General features: G+C 41.1%; 1 protein-coding gene across 4 annotated transcripts in view; it reads right to left on the reverse strand.

Moving 5' to 3' along the window:
- SP2353 (EGF like, fibronectin type III and laminin G domains protein pikachurin) overlaps positions 1 to 20,583 on the reverse strand; it is a 515,929-nt gene that overhangs the window by 5,919 nt on the left and 489,427 nt on the right. For all 4 annotated transcript variants that reach the window (XM_087343562.1, XM_087343560.1, XM_087343561.1 and 1 more), the window contains exon 19: positions 19,773 to 20,001. The gene's annotated coding sequence lies outside the window, so the exon portion shown is untranslated. The remainder of the gene's footprint in view (positions 1 to 19,772; positions 20,002 to 20,583) is intronic.

Consider the following 20,583-nt stretch of genomic DNA (forward strand, 5'->3'; position numbering starts at 1 on the left):
GGACTCCTTGGATGAGAGATCGGCTCGTCGCAAGGCCTCTCTCTACCTGTACACAGGACAGCACAATAAAGAAAAACGCGGACAAACATCCATGGCTTGAGTGGGATTCGAACCCACGGTCACAGCGACCAAGCGGCAGAAGGCCCACGCCTCAGACCGCGCGGCCACTGCGGACCCCGAGTAGATACTAGCAAACACAAATACTTCAGTCATTTGTATGCTGCCTACATACAGGTACAAAGCATGCATTTAAAAAATTCACATTCAAAATTCTACTAGAATAACATCAAAAGTCCTATGTACTACATGGGTACCATGTCTCATGGTAATTAAAGTTTAATCTATTCCATCATATCTGCAGTTACTCTGTCTGCATCACTTCTCTTATTACTGATACCACTACCCCATTTCACTTTCCACAACTAATCTTGTATCCCTTCCCTTTTATTCACCTATTGCACTGGTAAGAACCACCATAACAAGCAATAGATCAGTACAACAATAGTGTCACTAAGCATGAGGTGAAGATTCAACATTCTCTGATTGTACATTTTATTGAAAGAAAACAATATTTATGATTAGCAATGCCCATTCAAACTTCAAACCTGTCACTCATTTCTTTCCACAAAAATTTTGTTCATATCACTGTGGCAAAGCACATAAATCCATCAGTGAAAATGAAGAGCTCTGTAGAGGAGACTGAATACTGACATTACCTACAGCAAGAACCTTGCAAAATGCACATGTAGGAATGAAATTGAGAAAAATCCCAATACAAAGAGACAATGTTTCTTGAGATTTAAGGTTTTCAGTGTTGAAAAACAGGGCTGTGGCCTTCTGGATAGAACACTGTATAGTCCTGCAGATGGTTAAAAATGTTATGTAGGAACTTATAGCCTTCATGTGCTTAGTGATATATTCCTCTGAAAGGTAAGTAACCACCTACAAGACTACACAGTGCCATAACATGACCCAAACTGCTTCTTTACCAAGGTCTGGCACAAGTCAGGTGGTTTATTATAAAGGTAATATTCATTCAACATCTAACGCTTAACCTTATAGCTAAACCTCAAAATTATAAAATTACACATACGAATTCACACTTATTAGTTTGTATTTATTCTCTGTTGTGTGCTACTGAATCCAGTCTTTCCATGTTAAATCTCACTTCAGAGGCAACATTTTCATGGCTATCTCTGATTCTAATAAACTTCTGGAGACTTGTTAGGTCTCCTTATAAAGTGAATTAAAGTAGTTCTGTCCCACTATACGCCATGTAGGCGCTTGGGAGGAGAGGCAGTATAACTCCCACTCTTTCTTAGGGGCAAATGGTCAGCATCATGCCCCGCCCGCACTTTACCACTGGGAAAGAACCCCAGTACCCATTGGATAGGAGGCTGGGTGGGCCCCAGAACTGGTCTGGATGCAGAAGCTAGATGAAAAATCCTCTGGTCCTAGTTGAGATATTGAGCTTACTCTTGAACCAATTGAAAGCTGTTAAGCAAGGCTTTAATTTGGTATGCAACTATTCTGGAACACAGAAACCTTTTGGCTGTTTCCTTCTCATTTATTTTCTTTATTCTAAAGGCTATGACAAATCAATTGTGATTCTTATCTCATCTGCTGCTTTAAATAAATATACTACATGTGCTATTTACTTTAATACCACATAATAAAATGTGGTTTCCAACCTCATTACTTGGCTACCAGCATTAATTTCTGCAACTGGTTTTTATAAGCATTTCATAACAGTGAAGTTGACCATCAACTGTCTTTTTTCACAGATTAACACATACTTTCATTTGCGCTAACATGTTTCCTCCCAGAATAATCAATACTGGAGTTAATCCACAAGTTGCTTTTAAAATAATTTAAATGTATTCAAATTGTGTAGAGAGAGTGTGTTTGTACAGTAGCGGCATTTCCAGCACATAAAAAAATGGAAAGGCAATTTTATTTGTTTTATGGAGCAATACTTGACTACAGGAAAATCTAGTAGCACTTAGCAGTGAATCATGAAGATCCTGCCAGGAGCTGCAAACTGACAATTGTGTTTGAATTTGTAAGTGGACACACTGCATAAAACACGTTCATAACAGATATGAATGTCACACAATTCATTTGATATCTGATAAGTAATCCTACATTTTAATTTTCTGAGAAGCAAACAGAGTACCTAAGAAATACATTACATACAGTGAGCATGGAAGGTGGAGTGCTGATATGGATGGTATGCATATCGCACTGTAATGGGTAATGTCACTGTTTAACTAAGCACCATGCCATCAAGACAAATGGAAGTATAACTCAACACGCTAACTTCTTACATATACGTTCCACTTCCGAAACACACATCCAAGAAACTTGGTAACATCTATATCAAGAATAAGAAAGAAATGATACACCAAACTGAAGTTATGTCTAAAGCTTGACTTTGAAACAAATTTAATAAAACTGTAGAGATTTATTCAATTTTATTCTTCACGGCGATACTCATAATACCTTCCGAAAAACCTAATATCACGGGAAAAAGACCACCGGAAAAATGGTTAGAAAAAAGGAATCATCGTATTACTAACTTCAAATACTACCTCCCGGTAGTAAACATAAGAGTTTAAAATTTCCATGCCCACCTGTGACAACCCACGTCCGTCATTCATAAGACGTTTTCCCTCTTTCCTACGGCCAAACATTGTGAAATACCTAATATTAATCAGTATCTACAAAGTTTGCTGTATAACCCATACACAAGCAAATTAAACATATTCATTACTCATTCAACTGCAACATGGTCGCCAATAGTGGTGTACTAAATTGCTTTCTCCAACAGGGTTGCCAACTGACGATTATTGTCATTATCATTACAAATAAATCAGAATTACCCACTGTGTGCAATGTAACCAATTACGTTTTGCATGTCTATTATCTTTTTACTAACAGAGGGCCCACAGTGTTACTGTAGGAATATTCTACAATTACTTACATTTCTTACCAATTATTATTGCCCGAAAGCTTTCCACAGGCCTGATAATTTGATATATGTCGCTGAATATAATAGGAAGAAATTTCCCTACACTAAACGTCTTCACCGGGACTCAGACCCACAACACACATTCGTGGTTGTGATCATTGTTCCTACAGTTCTCTCGCAGAAACAAAGTCTGATCTTGGTGTAGTTTTTCTACTGTGGTTATTTTATACTTTCTGAAATAAGGTAAACATTTTCACTAGGACTCGGACTCAACGATTTTCGATTTTCTGGCCTACGTTTCTTGGATACATTGTCAAGATTCTTGTCCTTTCTAAAATGTCTTTCTGATCTCAAGGAATAAGCTTGTTACGTTCAGTGCAAATTAATGTATTTGTTTTTTTAGCTATAATTGCACACACATAGTTTCGATTTTATAAACATTTTGGTCTTCAGACAATCGTCAGTGTCCATGCTATTTTTAACATTTAGATTCAAGAAGCAATGCATTATCTAAGGGATTCACGGCCACTAGGTATAATGAATTATTCTTGGACTACCAGCCGTGTCAAGTGATTGAATGGAGAAAAACACCAACGTTTCGAGAATCATCTTCGTCCTCGTCCCCAGTGTACTGAAGTTACCCTATGTTGGTGATCAGCCACCCAACCAACCAAAAAGCAAGCTAAGGGCGAAGTCCTGCTCTGTGCAGGACTTCGTCCCCTACTATGTTACACCATCCTTGCGAAAGAAACGCATTACTGGAAATGGTAAACAGTGTCTTACAACCAAAACGGGGTTGTGCTTACGCTGACCGGGATTTTGTCTTGGCGGAAAGGCTTGACTATTCAAACTAGGGTATATTTCGGCTGATTAGAGGTTATCCTGTCCGTCAACTTTTCCTTTATGAAAGGATTTTGGTTATATGGCTCTTACACCTGAGAAAAAGCACGGAAAAACTCAGTCAGTGTAGCCGAATGGTTACACCACTCGTTGCGCCGACTTGACCGACTTTTCTGGAAAAGCTTCGGCTATCCTGCTAAACATCAGCCCCCTTCGGTTGTCTATGGATGACCTCAACCAGCCCTTGGTCGACATAAGCGTCTTCGAAGTTGCCGAATCAAGGAGTTCCCCTCCTCAGCTAACTTTGAGTCGAAGCTCTCAGTCAGTGCTCTGATGTGCGTGGCGAAGAATGGAATTCCAAAATCCTCGTGAATTTGCGTTACCAGCGTACCGAGGCTTGTTAGTAGCAAAACATGGATTGTAATACTTGCAGCTTCCGGACGTGGCTGCTGGCATTCAAAATCCATCATAGGACGTAGGAGCTGCTTGTAGAGCAGCGAACCGTTTCTGATGGACAGGCCGCTTTTCCTGTTAATCGTTGCATTGCCCTATTTTCCACCTAGCTGACGTGCGCCGATCAGGTAAGCCCGGAGTCAAGGGTCACCCCAAGATACCGCGCTGTTTCGACCCATTGTATCGGCTCTCCGAGAAACTGCACTGCTCAGGGCTTTTGGATGCGTTTCGCGTTTTTAATGAAGAGCACAAGCTGTGCCGCTAGGTCGCTGGGACCATGGGTTCGAATCCCACGGATGTTATCAGCGTTTTTCTGTGTTGTGCTGTCCTGTGTACAGGTAGAGGCCTTGCGACTGGCCGATCCCTAGTCCAACAAGTCCTACCGAATGTCTATAGATCGAGCCAGCGAAAGGTTGGGACCCGCAGTTGAAGAACGGGTTGTTCCCAGTATTTCCCCCTCCACTCCACGCGTTGCGGAACTTGGCAGTAGCCAGTTGCCTGATCCAGCTGCTTTACCCTTCGTTAAAGAGCCTCTAAAAACATTGAAATGTCAAAGCATGGCTCATTCTCCTATCCAGATTTGAACCAGTTACTTCCCGAATACAACAAGCCTGAAGCCTTGCAGTTTTAAACACTACCTCGGTATATTAGACTTCGGAAGCTTTGTATAGGCAGGCCTACTCTATTTTTGTTCAATTTTAAAACACTACAGATTCGGTACCCCAGTTCTTTCAAACGGATGGGTATTAACAAAACCTGATTCCGACCTTGGCGTAGTAATAGGAAAAACTTAGAAGATTCGAATGTATGCAGCTCAGGTGCTCAAAAGTATTTATTATTCAGAAAAATGCTGAATGCTGCAAGATAGACCAATGGATTGTAAAATTAGCCACTACAAAATAAACCCTCTCCATATGGATAAGCGATATGCCAGGAAGGTTCCTTTCGACGCGTATCGATAAATTTAGAAGCGATATTGCTATCTTTCCGGTGCGAACGCTAAATATTGTCTAAAAGCGACATGTATTGCGTGTTGCCTTTTGCTTCTTGCTTCTCCTAAAAGGATGAGTCCATAGTCCCGAATAAGAGAAATATGCATACAAGGAGATTGAATTCGAGTTGTTCAGCCTGAATGAGTGCTAATAATAGAGGCCTTTATCCTTTCAGAAGAACATCATCGGCTCGGGCAGTACCAGGCTTTGAATTCCGGATGAAGCATCGAATGTTATGCTGTTTTCATGGTTCTCCTCAGTCTTTCCAGACTAATGCTGGGTGAATTGAAATACATCTTCACGTCTTTTCCCCCCGTTCTTACTACAACATCTTGTACAATCATAATCTGAGTCAAAGTTGAGTAGCCTCTGTACTTGATACAGCATGGTTAAATAGCCTATATTTTTATTCGTCTCTGGTCAATACCTGACCGTCGCGACCCCCTTCGGGGCGCTCATGCGAAAACCACGGTAGGTTCGCACTTCCTTCCTTGGCCAGTCTTTACCTAACAGACTGAAAGAGGAGACGCGGACAAAGATCCATGCCTTCAGTGAGACTCGAACCCACGGTCGCAGCGGCCAGGCGCACGAGGACCATGCATCAGACCGCGTGGCTACTGCGGCCGGCTAAATAACCTATAGGTCACCAAAAATATGAAAGGGACGTGGTCTCTTAACACGCCTTGTGATAAAAGAAACTGTCTGTTTGGTTAGTTATTTGCCTGTGGAATTGGGTTGCATTTCAGTACGAATGTTGACCCCATATTGTTGATAAAATGTTTCGAGGAAAGCATAAGGGACTCCTGAGTAATCCTTGATTCACAAAGAAAGTTAAACAGGAAACTGTCGAATCTCCTCTGGCACCCAAATGGCTCGCTTCCACGTTCGTTTCCTTATGTTTAAAAATAATTCACATGCTTGAATAAATCTCGTACGAAACTTCGCAGTCTGTAGGCCTACTTTCACGACTACAAATTCTTATTCTATGTTCCTTGGCTATTTTATTACGGTGAATTACAGAATTCATTTACAGTACCGAGGTAATTTACAGTTTAATTAAATATTATTGAAACTTTAAATCAGAACGGATATGGAAGTAGGCTCCAAGATGCGTGTTTTTGCAAGTCGAACTTTAGTGGAAAATTTACCGATATTTTTCTATGTTATTTGAAATGGAAATCATCGTAGTGTCGCAAATTTTTGGGTACTTCTATATTTAACTTTTTAAATCTAAAAAAATAATAATTTGCCAAGTTTCCTCTATAAGCGGAATATTCTTATTTTTATATCTTTTTACGATAAGCTGTTATATACGTATTTTGGAAAACCAATGCTTGATTGTTGAAAAACAAAGAAATTAATTTTTTCCAGGATTGTCTTTCCAAGAGGTATTTACCACTGTTTCTTTAAGACACATAAGTTTTTGAACACCCCTGTGTTTGATTTCGATATTTTTCTGGGGCTGTACCTCCAAGAGGAACAATTTTTGTCCGTGTTACTTTTTCTACGATGCGTCGTTTGGGAGGAACTTGATGACCCGGACAGACAGGCGGACTGTTGGCTGGTATATATAATTAAAGATTAGATAGAAAGTGTTGTTTTGAATATGGTTGGAGTAGACATGGAAAGAGGAAGTAATTTGGTTACCCTTTTAAACACAAAATTCACGCAAATATTATTTAAAAATTCAGTCCCTATCTCAGAGAAAACATACCACCAAATGGTTAATGCTGTTACAGAAATAATCGCTATTTGTTCCGAGAATAATATGAAACCCGTCAATGCCCTCTGCGGGAAAAATTCAGAGTTAATGAATATGAAAACCGGTTGTATGTACACTTACCAATATCAATACATAGAAGAGCCGTTTCGTTATGACCATTCTTTAGCTGCATACATTTTAACCAACTAGTTTGACATCACCGGTTATTATGTATGTATTTATTATTCCAGTCTATACACAAACTTAATTTAAAATGTTGTTGTTAAAATTATGGCGCTTTTCATCGTATTACGATGTTACATTTATTCGGCGCTTATTATTAACGACATGTTTCGATGCTATTATTGCATCATCTTCAGGTTTTTATCGTTTTTTATATCTTTAAAACTATTATATATTTTATTTTAATGCAACCATTTATTGATTTATTGATTTGTTTTGTAGATTTTCTTTTGTAGGTTTTTCAGTCTTCGTAATGTTCTGCATGTCTATGGTCAGATGTTCATATTTCAAATTTGTGATGTGTGGTGTCTTACATCTGCTATCGGGTGATGACAATCAATATAAAAACCGATAAAAACCTGAAGATGATGCAATAATAGCATCGAAACATGTCGTTAATAATAAGCGCCGAATAAATGTAACATCGTAATACGATGAAAAGCGCTATAATTTTAACAACAACATTTTAAATTAAGTTTGTGTATAGACTGGAATAATAAATACATACTTAGTTCAACACAAACATGACGCATCTAAGCTACAAACCGGTTATTATATTATTCAGTAGCCTATACAGATTCACGTTTATTAAGTACGGCCCTGCTCAGGTATTCTAGCATCCATTGTCTTATTGTCTTCCAATACAGACGTAGGGGAGACCAGGGCAGAACAGGGCATCGGCTTTATTTCCTCTGCAATGCGATGCGATCTATTGGGACCGGGTGAAATACCATTAGCAGACAGCACAGGGTTAAGTCATGTCAGTCAGCGCCATTTTGTAGTTAAAGTTTCTGAAATAATCTCCCATGCTGGATTTTGCTCCTACATTTTACAAATGTTTCTCAACTTCCAGTGAAGCTAAGACCTATTCATTATTCATATTCACTTTGTTGAATGATGCATGTTACAAGGTGTTTTCTTAAAAGTCTTAAACACAATATTTTTATTTTTATTTTCATGATGTCATTTTCGTTGGGACAATCCTAATTTGAAAGAGTATACTCTGGGCAGAATGGGGTACCCAGAGAAGAGGATCAAATGACAAGTGCCTGTAATGTGGCGATGTCTGTTCGCAGTCTATTGAAGGGTGGATCCGGTATTCGTCTTGCTTGAAATGGGCCCTTAACTCATGTGCAGGTGTTGGTAGACACGATGATGAAGAGGTGTGCATGTGTGCCATCTGCATTAGCCCTAATTAGATTTCAAATGTGTAAAGTTTCGACATTTTACATTGTATACTAAATCATTTTTATATCATGCGTCATAATTATTAGGTAATCTGTCTTCTTATAACTTTTCAAACATATATCAACCATATTCCATCTTTCCCCGGGCACGGTGCAAAATAGCGCAAGTTACATTCTTGTAGAGAAATTAATATTTAAAAGAACTGTAAATCATAGAACTAAACTTACAACACATTATCAATTTCAATTAGACAGTAAATTCACATAAAGTTCCTCCACATGTTTATCTCTCTTATTTTCCTTTCCACATGCCTCCAAAAATTAAGTTCTCAGTTCAGCCCTGGAATCCCATACGTTTCTTCCACTTGGTATCGTCACTTTAGGTTTTCAGACTAAAATTCTTTGTTTATTTCTCATCTCCCCTCCTCTTGATAGCTGTATGTCCCTTTAATCTCATTATGTTAAACAGAAATTATGATGCACTGACATCTCTGGTGACGTCATAGAAAGGGCCTCGAGCTGTTATGGCGGTTGGGGTTGTAGTAGTTTCTTTGTGGTAAAGAAAAATCTCACCCCTCCCTTCTGTGTTTCAAAGTTAACAGATCGCACGAAAAGTGTAGCCTTGTGTTCTTAATCCTTAATTTGAAAGTCTGTTCTTCTGAATCTGCAGTTTTGCAACACAATGGGCTGGCCGGGAATAAATAATATGTTATGTTAATCACGACTGGGTTAATGGCACTTTCTGGTGCGGTATTGCGGTGTAAAGTCTTCTTTCAGCCCCGGCTTATGATCTGATAAGCTGATTCTGTATTTGATTTTATCTCGGAAACATGCCTTGAGTTCCCCTTTTGATTACAGCTGTCACATTTTTTTATTACTCTGTATGTATCTTAACTAAATTCAAGTTCCTAGTTTTGTGTATTTTGTGGTAATATTTTGCACTTATTCATTAAAATACTTAAAAGTGCCGTACAAAATACCGTCAATAAATAAATACATCTGTTAATTAAGAGAATAGAATTCGAAAAGGTTGATACTTCCCTAGAGACATGGCACAATTACGCGGTATATCGGGTTAACCCAGCCAAATGTGATTTTGCAATTTTTTCAAATATCACGCGTAGGTCAGAAATAAATACAAAATTCTCAGTGTGTTGCCTTCATAATGACGATTTTGTAAATGACGTTCACGAAGCAAACATTTAATATTCCCCTAATACCATTGTTGTATACGTATAATCTAATTACGGGAATCATAATAACCACATATAGCACATATATGATTAATTATAAGGTCTAGCGGTTAGAACGCTGGCCTTGTAATCCTGGGGTCTCGGGTTCGATTCCCGGCGGTGCCCGAATTTATAACTTGTGTTGGGCAAGGCCGTGGTCTAGGCAACACGGAGTTTTCCTCCGGGGACTTCCCCGGTTTCTCCTTGGCATCCCAACAATTACTCCATTCACACACAGAAGAAGGCAATGGCAAACCACTTCTGGATCATCTGCCAAGAACGTATATGAACAGGTCCCAGTCCGAGAAAAGGATGGAAGGATCCTGTTCATATGGACCTGTCGTCAGACAGAACACTGAATAATAATAGTTATATTGTAGACCTTGTGTAGAAAGCAAGACTTTCCATTTACAGCTGTTGTAGACAGGGGCGACAGGAAGCCATTATGGTGTCCGCTCCAGATAAGTTTATTGAAAAGGGTTCCAATTGTATTCACAGATAGAGGAGGCCTGCCGAGGTCAAGACGCCCGAACTTTGACAGGGCAAGGGGTCACGGTCCCCGGGGGTTTATCGTGTCCTCTAATTGGATCCAGAACCACGCCTTGGGACGACACGTTACAGCTTGTTGCATCAGCTTGCATGTAAAAAACTGTCACTGACGTCACAAGGGCGATATCGAGATTTGCTTATAACCAGTGCATTTCGAAGACACTTTGGACATATCATTTTACTCGTCAGGGGGAAACTATGATGGTCTACGCATTTATCTATATATAGTCAACATTCTTTGTCATACGACTATAACTATCCTTCCTCACTACTTTTACCTTCTCTGTTCTTACAGAAAGAGATAGTTATATCCCGAACTAGAGTCAGTGGGGAACAAGGATCACCTCAGGGTTGACGTGGTAATTTTGATGTATATCAATAAATACAGGAACAACAAATTTAAGAAACCGAATAATTTTACTTTTTAAATTACAGAAAATCTTATACACTATTTCCCTAACTGGTACAAAAGTTTGGTTTACTGGCTAAAAGCCCGCTGTCGACTATGTCCACTCGAGTACTGCCATGTGTTTTGACCTGCAGACCAGATCCCTTGCTGGCGAGGGAACCTCCACATATGGCTTGCTAGCGGGGGGGCCTTCACCCCTGATCTTCCGGCCAGTTGAAATTTAAAGTCAAAAAGTTACAGGGGTTCTGGACTGGTATAAACTCCCCGATAATGAAGTGAGGACAATTTTGATTTCAAATTCGTCTGAACTTCTTATCTAAGCTCTAAACATCCCAACGTGAAGCAAGGTCATTATGTTACCTTATAAGTAAATACTACGTTTATCATTCGCATGCAATTTACTCCACACCTATGTGAGTCCCTATCTCCACATGCGTTGTTCTTGTATTTCTAAAAGATTATAACTCACAGATCCTCTCAATTTGTCTCCTACCTCACTACTTTTATATATATCTGACTAAACTTACACTATAAACCAAGTACCTCTATCCCGCTCAAGATTATATGTAGTGATAATTATTCCCTAGAACAATTGGTACGTATACTCAAATGTGACATCTTATAACATAGAAACATATTAAATACAAATCAAATACAAGGCAAACATATGCCAACTGGATAAACTTTTTATAGTCTGACTGCTTTATATACCCCTAATTGCTTTCTCTAATCTGCATTCTGTTTCAAACATTCCTTGCGTTCTTATCATAGCTTTCCATTATAGAGATTTTTAAAGAAATGCATGTACTATTATTTAGCTCAAACCCTCATATTTTGGGTTATGTAACCTTTTTTTTTTTTTTTTTTCTTCTAAACCTCAGGGCAGTTTGTGGGTAACAACATTTTCGTGAATGGTTTAAATTTAGATTATCTTCATTACTTTATCGCGGCTAATTCCCTTGCGGATACCTAGTACAATTCGGTGACGACATCGGTTTTGTCAATCCCGCATTTGGGTTCAGCCAAGACATCGTTTTCCATGCGAAAAGGCTTCAACTCCCGCTTGTTAAACATGCCTCGTGGTTTCCCGTGCTTATCTTCCAGCTCGAACATGGCGGGCGATAGTGCGTTTGAGATGAAGTATGGGCCTTCAAACGGACGCATAAACTTCCCCGTAACTCCTTTGCCGGCATCAGAGACAGGCATTATTCTGACAAGCACTGAGTCTCGCAGCCTAGGTTCCCATTTGGCGACTCCTTTCTTACACCTCTCCTTTCGTATGGCGGCGCGCTCTTTCATTCGTGTGTAGGCTTTAATAGCCTTCTTCTCAACGGTTTCCTCGGTTAAGAGAGGCTCCGGCGCTTTCGGTAACAATTCTCTGAAAAGTTTCGGTTTTGGACTGCCAAACATTAGTTCAGCGGGAGTAAAATTTGTGGCCTCTGAAACGGTGTTGTTTAACCAATACTCTATGTTACTAAGCAGTTGCGGCCAGCTCTTCTGCGTCGTATGGCAGTATATTCTGAAAAATTTAGATATTTCCCTCATAAACCTTTCTGAAGGGTTTGACTCCGGGTGTCGAATCGGGGAATATTTTACTCTGATGTTTAGTTCTTCCAAAGACCGTCGCCAGCCCTCGGAAGTGAATTGAGTCCCGTGGTCCGATAAGATGGCTTCTGGATGAATAACGGTGGGTACGTATTTCTGGGTAATGTTCCTCAGGCACGCCCGAGTCGTGGCCGATTTTAGAGGGTACAGCTTTACGTGCTTTGTGAATACGTCCAAGCATACAAGTATATATTTATTCCCAAAACGTCCAGATGGTAGGGGCCCAAATAAATCAACGCTGACTAATTCTCCAGCTTTTGTGGGGAGATGTGATCTTACTTCAGCCTCGTACCTCCGGTTCGGGTGTTTTACCTTCTGGCAAACTTCACAATATGAGAGGGTCTTGCGTATTTTTCTGCCTAGGTTTCTCACATAGAAGGAGTCCGTTATGGCTCTTAACGTTTTATTGGCTCCGGAATGGCCCAAATACTCATGAACGAACTTGATAAACCTGGTCTCCAGGCTGGTTGGCAAGTAGATTCTCCAGTCTGAACTGCAGTGAGGTTTCCTGCAGTACAGTACTCCTTGGTGAAGCAAGTACCTGCCTTTTATATAGGGGTCGTCGGCTTGCAGCTTTTCCCTTGCTCCTTGTATAACGTGGTCTTGACTTTGGTGAACAGCGATGTCTCTCAAATCTTTTCTAATATTTGGGTCCACATTTAACTTGAACAGAGCCACCAGTAGTTCAGTAGGCTTTCTGACTTTCGCCACCTGTCCTGGGCCCATACCCACTGGATGCCTACTCAATTGGTCTGCAAAATAATTGCTGGTCCCATTGATGTGTTCAATTCGGAAGTCATATTCCTGGAGTTGAAGTATCCACCTAGATACTCGGTTTGAAGTCAAAATGCACCTCTTTAAGAAAGATAACGCCTTGTTATCCGAGTATATGGTTATTGTCCTTCCCCATACATAAATCCGAAACTTCTGGGGGGCATATACAACAGCAAGTAGTTCCTGCTCACACGTTGTATATCTTCTTTCGGTGGCGGATAGTACCCTGGATGCAGTGGAAATGATCCTCTGACTTCCCTCACTGCCGGCTTGAGTAAGGATCGCCGCGATGGCATAGCTACTCGCGTCTGTATACACTGAAAATGGATCACCCTCATTAGGATGCATTAATTGGATACTGTTTGCAAATTGCAGTCTCAGTGTCTCAAATGCAACCTGTTTATGTTCATCCCACTTCCATCTGTTCCCCTTTTTCAATGAAGGCAACAAAGGAGCCACGTAGCTTGCATAATTTATGATAAACCGATGGTGGTAATTACAGATTCCTAAAAATCGCCTTAGTTCCTTGTGGTTTTTGGGGGCGGGATAGTTTAGCATCGCTGTCATCCTTCCAGGGTCTGGTACGACGCCGTGCTCGTTTATTATGTGACCTAGGAATTTGACTTCGGGCTGCCCGAACTTGCATTTTGTCACATTGATAGTGAAGCCCGCTTCAATTAATTTTGATAATACAGTATCCAAATGCTCGAGATGATCTCGGTAGTTCTTCGAGTAAATTAGTAAGTCGTCTACATAATTCACCAAGAAATGTGAAGTGGTTCCGTCAAATATGGTGCGTAGCGCTCTCAGTAAAGCACATAAGCTGTTTTTGAGCCCAAAAGGTACTCTCTTGAACTGGTATTGCTTTGACTCGAATAAAAATGCGGTGTATTTCCGGCATCCTTCATCCAATTCAATTTGCAAAAACGCTGACGTCAGGTCTAAGCTGGTCATGAACTTAGCCCCATGAAATCTTTGAAGTAGTTCCTCAGTTGGTCTTTCTCTTTCTGAATCCGCAATAGTTATTTCATTTACCTTCCTCGCGTCCAAACATATCCTGGGCGTTTACCCTTCCCGACTGACTATAACCAAAGGGTTGACGTGAGGGGAACTGGAAACTTCGATGATACCATCATAGATCATCTGGTTTATTTCCTTTCTTACAGCTGCCCTCAAAGAGAAAGGTATCTGCCTTGATTGCGTTCTAATCGTTGCCTCACTGTTCAATTGGAACCCATAACTATACGTTCTGCAACGCCCTGGCCTCGACGTGAAGTGTTTCAAGTACTTAACTAATACATTTGACAGTTGTCCTTTCTGCAGACGCGACAAGTTTCCCTGGGCCTCTATGATTCCGGACAGGTCCTCGCTGGAAATGTTACGACGTTCATCCGGTGCAGCTCTTGTGTTTGAATTATTCGTATTGCATTGTCTCTCCCCCTTATCAATATCGATACGTCTCCCGTATTCTAACTTTGCTGGGTCCAATTGAACGCATTCATTAATCTCAATCTCCCTTTCGGAGCAATCATAACTGCAATCCCTGTTGCAACAACTACAAATTACATGTACACCTGGGGGTTCTCCTTCTATCTCTTCACCAATCTCAGTCCCTTTCTGCGAATGGTTACAATCACGAATGGCTGCGGGTTGATCCACCTGTAGTTGGCTTTGGCTACCAGAGTCTAGTACCAGCGTGTGGTTAACGTATGCTTCGTTGTAGTGACCATCGTCCTTTGGGTCCCGTCCGTTACATCGCGCGATATCTTGTCCTGCGCCCTTGTTAGATTTGTACCTAACAACAACTCCGTCTCTCTCTGCCTGGAGGCTTCTCTCTGCAAAATTTAGTACCACTTTGTTTTCATTCAAGAAATCCGCACCTAGTATCATAGGAACCATTAATTGCGGAGCAACGAGGAAAACCTGGTTGAATTTGTCGCCTTCAATTTCAAATTCCACCATTGCCTGTTTCTTCAATCTCTTAGATTTGTTACCGAGGGCTGTAATCAGGATAGCGGCTTTAACGGGCAGCGTCAAAATTGAATATTGCTTCAATATTAATTTCTCGTAGATTTCTTCAGTGACCAAACTTATCTGCGATCCAGAATCTAATAAAGCGTCCACCTCTTCACTTCCCATGACAATTTTCACGTAGAGGCAATTGTTTAATCTGTCTCCATCTATCGCTTGTAATAAAATTTCTTCGTCTTCTAAACCCAGTTCGTCATTGCAAACTCCTACCCTTTTGGCTTTTAACTCATTCCTTGGGGCGTTTTCTACTCTATTGCACTCATCTAGGACGAACCCACGCCCTCCGGACACGTCCTGATCTAATTCCCCTGATGCTGATTGGAGCTTGGTCGTGGAATCCGCAGATCGCTGTCTTCCTCTTTCCTCTCCTGATTGAAAGTGGGGGCGTAAGGGTTTAGCTGGTTCCCCTGCCTGTCATTCCGACTCTCCTCCTCCCTGTGCTGCCCACCTGTGGCAATGTTGTCTCGCCTATTTCCAAAATACGGCTGTCGACGCGTCGGGCGGTTTTGATAGTTGTTTCCCCTACCAAATTCCATTCCTCTGACTTGATACTGCCTCTCCTGGTTTCTGCCATTGCCTCGATATTGTGCCCTGTTGTTCCGATAATTCTGCGGGTTCGAGTTGCCAGGGGGTTCTCTTTCAGTCCTGTAACCCTGCTCTTTCGCTTCTATCTCATCCATTTGCCTCAGGAAGCTGACGACCTCTTCAACATCCTTAGGCTGCTTAGCTAACCAAATTCTCTGCACGGATATTGGGTAATGAGCTTTTAATGCAGAAATGAGCTCCTGGTCTTCCATTGGGGGTTGTAGGTGCCTGGCTAAGACAGCATATTTTAGAAAATGATCGGACATACTCTTGTCGCTCTGACGACTGAATTTCTCTTGGTATATTCTGCAGCGAGTTTCCGACTGGCTTTCGTTACTCCAAAATTGTCTGATGAATGAACTCTTAAATTTCTCATAATTTTGGAACGTTCCCGCGGTCGCGAGAATCCATGACTTGGCTGATTCATTTGTGAGTGACTTCACAGCAATAGTTAGGCGAAATTGTGGAGGAATTGCTTTCAATTCGAAATATTCGTCAAGTTGTTTCACATGGAACAAAGCATTTTGCGCCGTAGCATCTACAAAAGTGGGTAACGGGATTTCTACTGCGATTAATTTCTGGATATCTGCCCTGAGATTTAAGTTTGAGTTAGGTGACTCACTTACATGAATACTTTCATTCTGCATGCACCGCCCATCAGCACTCGCATGCAACAGATGTTCAGTTTCAACCAAAGCATGCCTTACAGCTAGCGGGTCACTGGCAGGCTGTTGCAGATGTGGGGTGGGACTGCCACCACGGGCCTGCTCATGGTTGGAATGCGACTGACACGCAATTTGTCCTGGTGACGCGGAGTTCGTAGCTTCCCTTCTCAATTCTACAATTTCGCTCGACATTTCCTGCCTAACACGGGCGATTTCCTCTCTCACCGCTTCAATTTCTTTGTTTACCTTCGTATCTATGTTTAATACCTCATTTGATAGGTCCCTGGTCTTAATATCCAACACCTCTGTCTTGTTGTTTAAAGCCGTTATGGACGCATCTAACTTATTATCTAACTTGGTCGACAGTTCTCGTAGGGACGCCTCGAAATATTCGGCTTGTTTAGCAGTTTCCTCTCTAACTTTCTCGATAGTTTTAGCCAGTTTTTTGTTCTCTGCCTCAAATTTATTCGTTAGTCTTTCCGATAGTTTAGTATTCTCATCTTTCAAGCTTTGTTTCAGTGACTCGTTGCTTTCTAATATTAAATCCATAATTCTCTGTAAGGAATCATTAGTTATTAAGTTGGTTTCTGGCCGTAAAGCTACCCCCGCATTTATGGCTTGTCCCTCATCTGCTGTACTCTCTCCCCGTCTGATCGCGATAACTTCCCCGTGTCTGTCACCTACCAGGATTTCCTTTTCGGTCTGTGGTTCGGTGTCATAAACCGGAGATGGTTGACCACAAATGCTAGGTGATGTTATATCAATCTCAAGCTCTGTGTTGAGGGAGATACTTGGTTCACCACCTACATCCACTGAGCGGTTTCTCAGCTGCTTCTGGTTGTACATTTTAATTAACTAAACTCTGTGCCAACCTGGTGTTCCGAAGATGATGTTGCTGCTGTTGGGGTTGACTTCACTAAGCACTCACTGGAGAGGGTTTGTTTGTGCTTGAAGTGACCGAAGGGTTGTCGCGTAGCGTATATGTGGGCTTTCCTCCCCGCTCCAAACCTCCTTAAATTGACTTGCCAGGGTCCGCGGCTGATTCCACGGGCGACGTCTCCTCGCGGGTGCTGGAATCCCTGAATCTCGTTGCTCACTTCGAAGTCGGCAGATTTCCGGAAAGGCGGGGGCTCGTTTGATGCTCCCGTGATACTTGCAGTGTTGTGCCTGTGTTCTTCTGTCCAATCTCGACGCCGATACAGTGCGTTGTGGCCGATCCTCGTAGCCCCACGTCGTTGGGCGCCACTTTTCTATAACTATCCTTCCTCACTACTTTTACCTTCTCTGTTCTTACAGAAAGAGATAGTTATATCCCGAACTAGAGTCAGTGGGGAACAAGGATCACCTCAGGGTTGACGTGGTAATTTTGATGTATATCAATAAATACAGGAACAACAAATTTAAGAAACCGAATAATTTTACTTTTTAAATTACAGAAAATCTTATACACTATTTCCCTAACTGGTACAAAAGTTTGGTTTACTGGCTAAAAGCCCGCTGTCGACTATGTCCACTCGAGTACTGCCATGTGTTTTGACCTGCAGACCAGATCCCTTGCTGGCGAGGGAACCTCCACATATGGCTTGCTAGCGGGGGGGCCTTCACCCCTGATCTTCCGGCCAGTTGAAATTTAAAGTCAAAAAGTTACAGGGGTTCTGGACTGGTATACGACTGTACTCATCTGAATTATTAAATAAATCACCAATCGTCGAACGTCTTCTCGTCAGACTAGGCATTAACCTTTTAAGCTGTGTATTCAAACCTACCATCGCCGACCATCATTCCTAGCCGCTCGGGAATATTGCACTCCTGCGGGACTGGCCAATCCTCCGGGATAAAACACCATGAAGACAGTTTCGTTACTCGAAACATGTGGATTTAATGCAAGACGCAAAGAGAATCTGCTATGTGTTAATGGAGAGTAATATTTCGGATAAAATTAATCGTCTTACAATAATTAATTTCAATAAGACGTATTGAGCAAAAAATAACGAGGGGAAATAAATTTACCTACTTTGCTGCAAACAATATTTGACTTCATTTTTCTTTGTGGTTCCTACATCAAGTCTGTCGTATATGGACCCTGTACACATGTAATTGTGTATGACCACATGTATTGTTTGGGACTTTTAGTTCTTATTATTAATAGATACTTGTAATTATCAATCATATTGTAATAGTCAGTAATCTACAGAAGCTACGGGCCAGACTGTGGAGATATTGAACTATAAATACGATAGGAAGTTTTCCATACAAAAGTCCGATTATACATATACCCCACGCGTCTCTAATTATGTGTCGACCTATGATAAACACCAGCAGCTGTTGATGAGTCTGTTTGCCGCCTCCGGCACGACGATAGTACACGACACACTTTTAGTCCCTTTATAAACCACTGTCTGGAAGGATAACGCTAACTACACCGGAATTCACCACCGAACGTCACGTTCTACCCTGCATAACGCCTAACACACTCTTGATTCATAGTTTTCTGACTCAAGATAGTGTAAACTGGCGTAAATTTATTTCAATATATACACACATATATCTCTACTGTATTGTTACAAGTGGAATTGAATATCAGTTCTTGAGTGTCCAACGCCTCCAATCTACAGACTTCGCTCGGTCTGCGCTCCCGTATCCCATCACCATCCTTCGGGTTACAAGTCCCAGTTATCTTCATTATTTTCGTAAGGAAATTAATTAAAATTAATGTGTTCGTCATGGTTGTAATCAACTACAAACTACTGATTTTCTTGTGCCAGTCGAGGCTCGTAGTTCGATTCCCGAACGGGCTGAACCTTGAGATGAAAAGATAACCAGGCTTTGGCATATTAATCTGGTTTATACAAACGAAGGAGGCGTGATGAGATGATATTTGGTACGCTTTATTTCATCCAAATTGGATTGATTTTATTAGGTTTGGCATTGTTTTATATAGTAGATTGGAAGAGACTAGCGACAATCAGTCGCTCAAACTTCTCTCTTCCAGACTTTCCGTCTAGAGGCGGCGTGACATTCACAAAGCTTTCGCACTTCTTTGCCCTAGAACAGTCAAATACTGCGACTGGGACCTATGAAATTCGAATATGGCTTTTCTGGGCGGTTCCGACGTTATGGGGTGATTTTGGGGGACGAATCGGATCGCCGTATTCAATTCGAAATTTAAGGATTATTGTGATAGCGCGCTTGTGATGTTGTGGCGCTCTCTCAAATGTTGGACTACAAGTCGTGCAGACGTGTTCTTTTCGCAAAGTTTCAGTACATAAACAGCCGATTCATTGCGCTGCCTAATTATCAACATAATTGTGTCTTTTGCATCAGTGTGTTTCAATTTGTGAATAAGTTAATTGATTTAAACCATAAAAAGTCTGTCGTCACCAATTATATCAGCTAAACGACTTCGCTACCCTTACGCGAGCGCAGCTCCAATTAAGGCCTCCTCTGTATATTCCATGAGAGTCGCAGATCCCTGCCCACCGATTAACTCCGTATCAAGGTATCCTGAGAAAACCTTTAACCCTTTCCGCCCACCGAAGTAAGAAATGTTGTATCCGAAACAGCGCTGGTCCAGCTACTGGGATTGAAACCGTGGCTATATCAGTAGAAGAACGGTTACACTCCAAATCCAACATTTTTTTTACGTTTCTTCTTCATTAATTTGTCTCTGTGTTTGTAGGCGTAATCGCTTGCATTCGGTAGGTTCTTGATGACACAAGTCCACATATCGCATATATCAAAATTCATCTCTGCCGCCACGTACCTGCAATTTTAAATATTAAAAGTGAAAACAAACCCTCTTTCACCATCCATCAGTATTATCTCCACTCAAGACAATTTTTATCACATTTCACTGACGCAGTTACAGAAAATTATGTAACTCACGAAGAAATGCGTTTTCAACCGTACATAATTTATTTAATATAAATTTAATGGGAATCTAATTTGAATATCAATGTATTTATGTAAAGAAATTGTCCAATTTGTTAAAAATATATATACCTTTGGGGGTCTAAAATATCAGAGATTTTGGAGTAGAATAAGTATAAAAGAATTATCTATGGGAGTCGTAAAATTTGTTGACCTAAAAATATCTATGATGGGCTGGCTCATTCTTTGGGTAGAATGGAAAACTGCTTGAAGCTAAGGGCACAGCTTAAACCAAAATGTCGTTGCTTATAATTTGTCTCCAGACAACCTTAACGAAAATTCCCCCAATCGGAATTGAATGCACGATTGCCACACCATATTTCAGAACAGTTCCCACGTGATCTTGCTTTCACTCATGCACTGCCAATGTAATGAACACTTCCCCATTCCCCTAGTAGCATTCTTCCACAGACAA

The sequence above is a fragment of the Zootermopsis nevadensis genome, unplaced genomic scaffold (genome assembly GCF_977971745.1).
Source record: "Zootermopsis nevadensis isolate Lab colony 2312 unplaced genomic scaffold, Znev_1.0 Znev_ptg000006l, whole genome shotgun sequence".
NCBI classification, from domain to species: Eukaryota; Metazoa; Arthropoda; class Insecta; order Blattodea; family Termopsidae; genus Zootermopsis; species Zootermopsis nevadensis.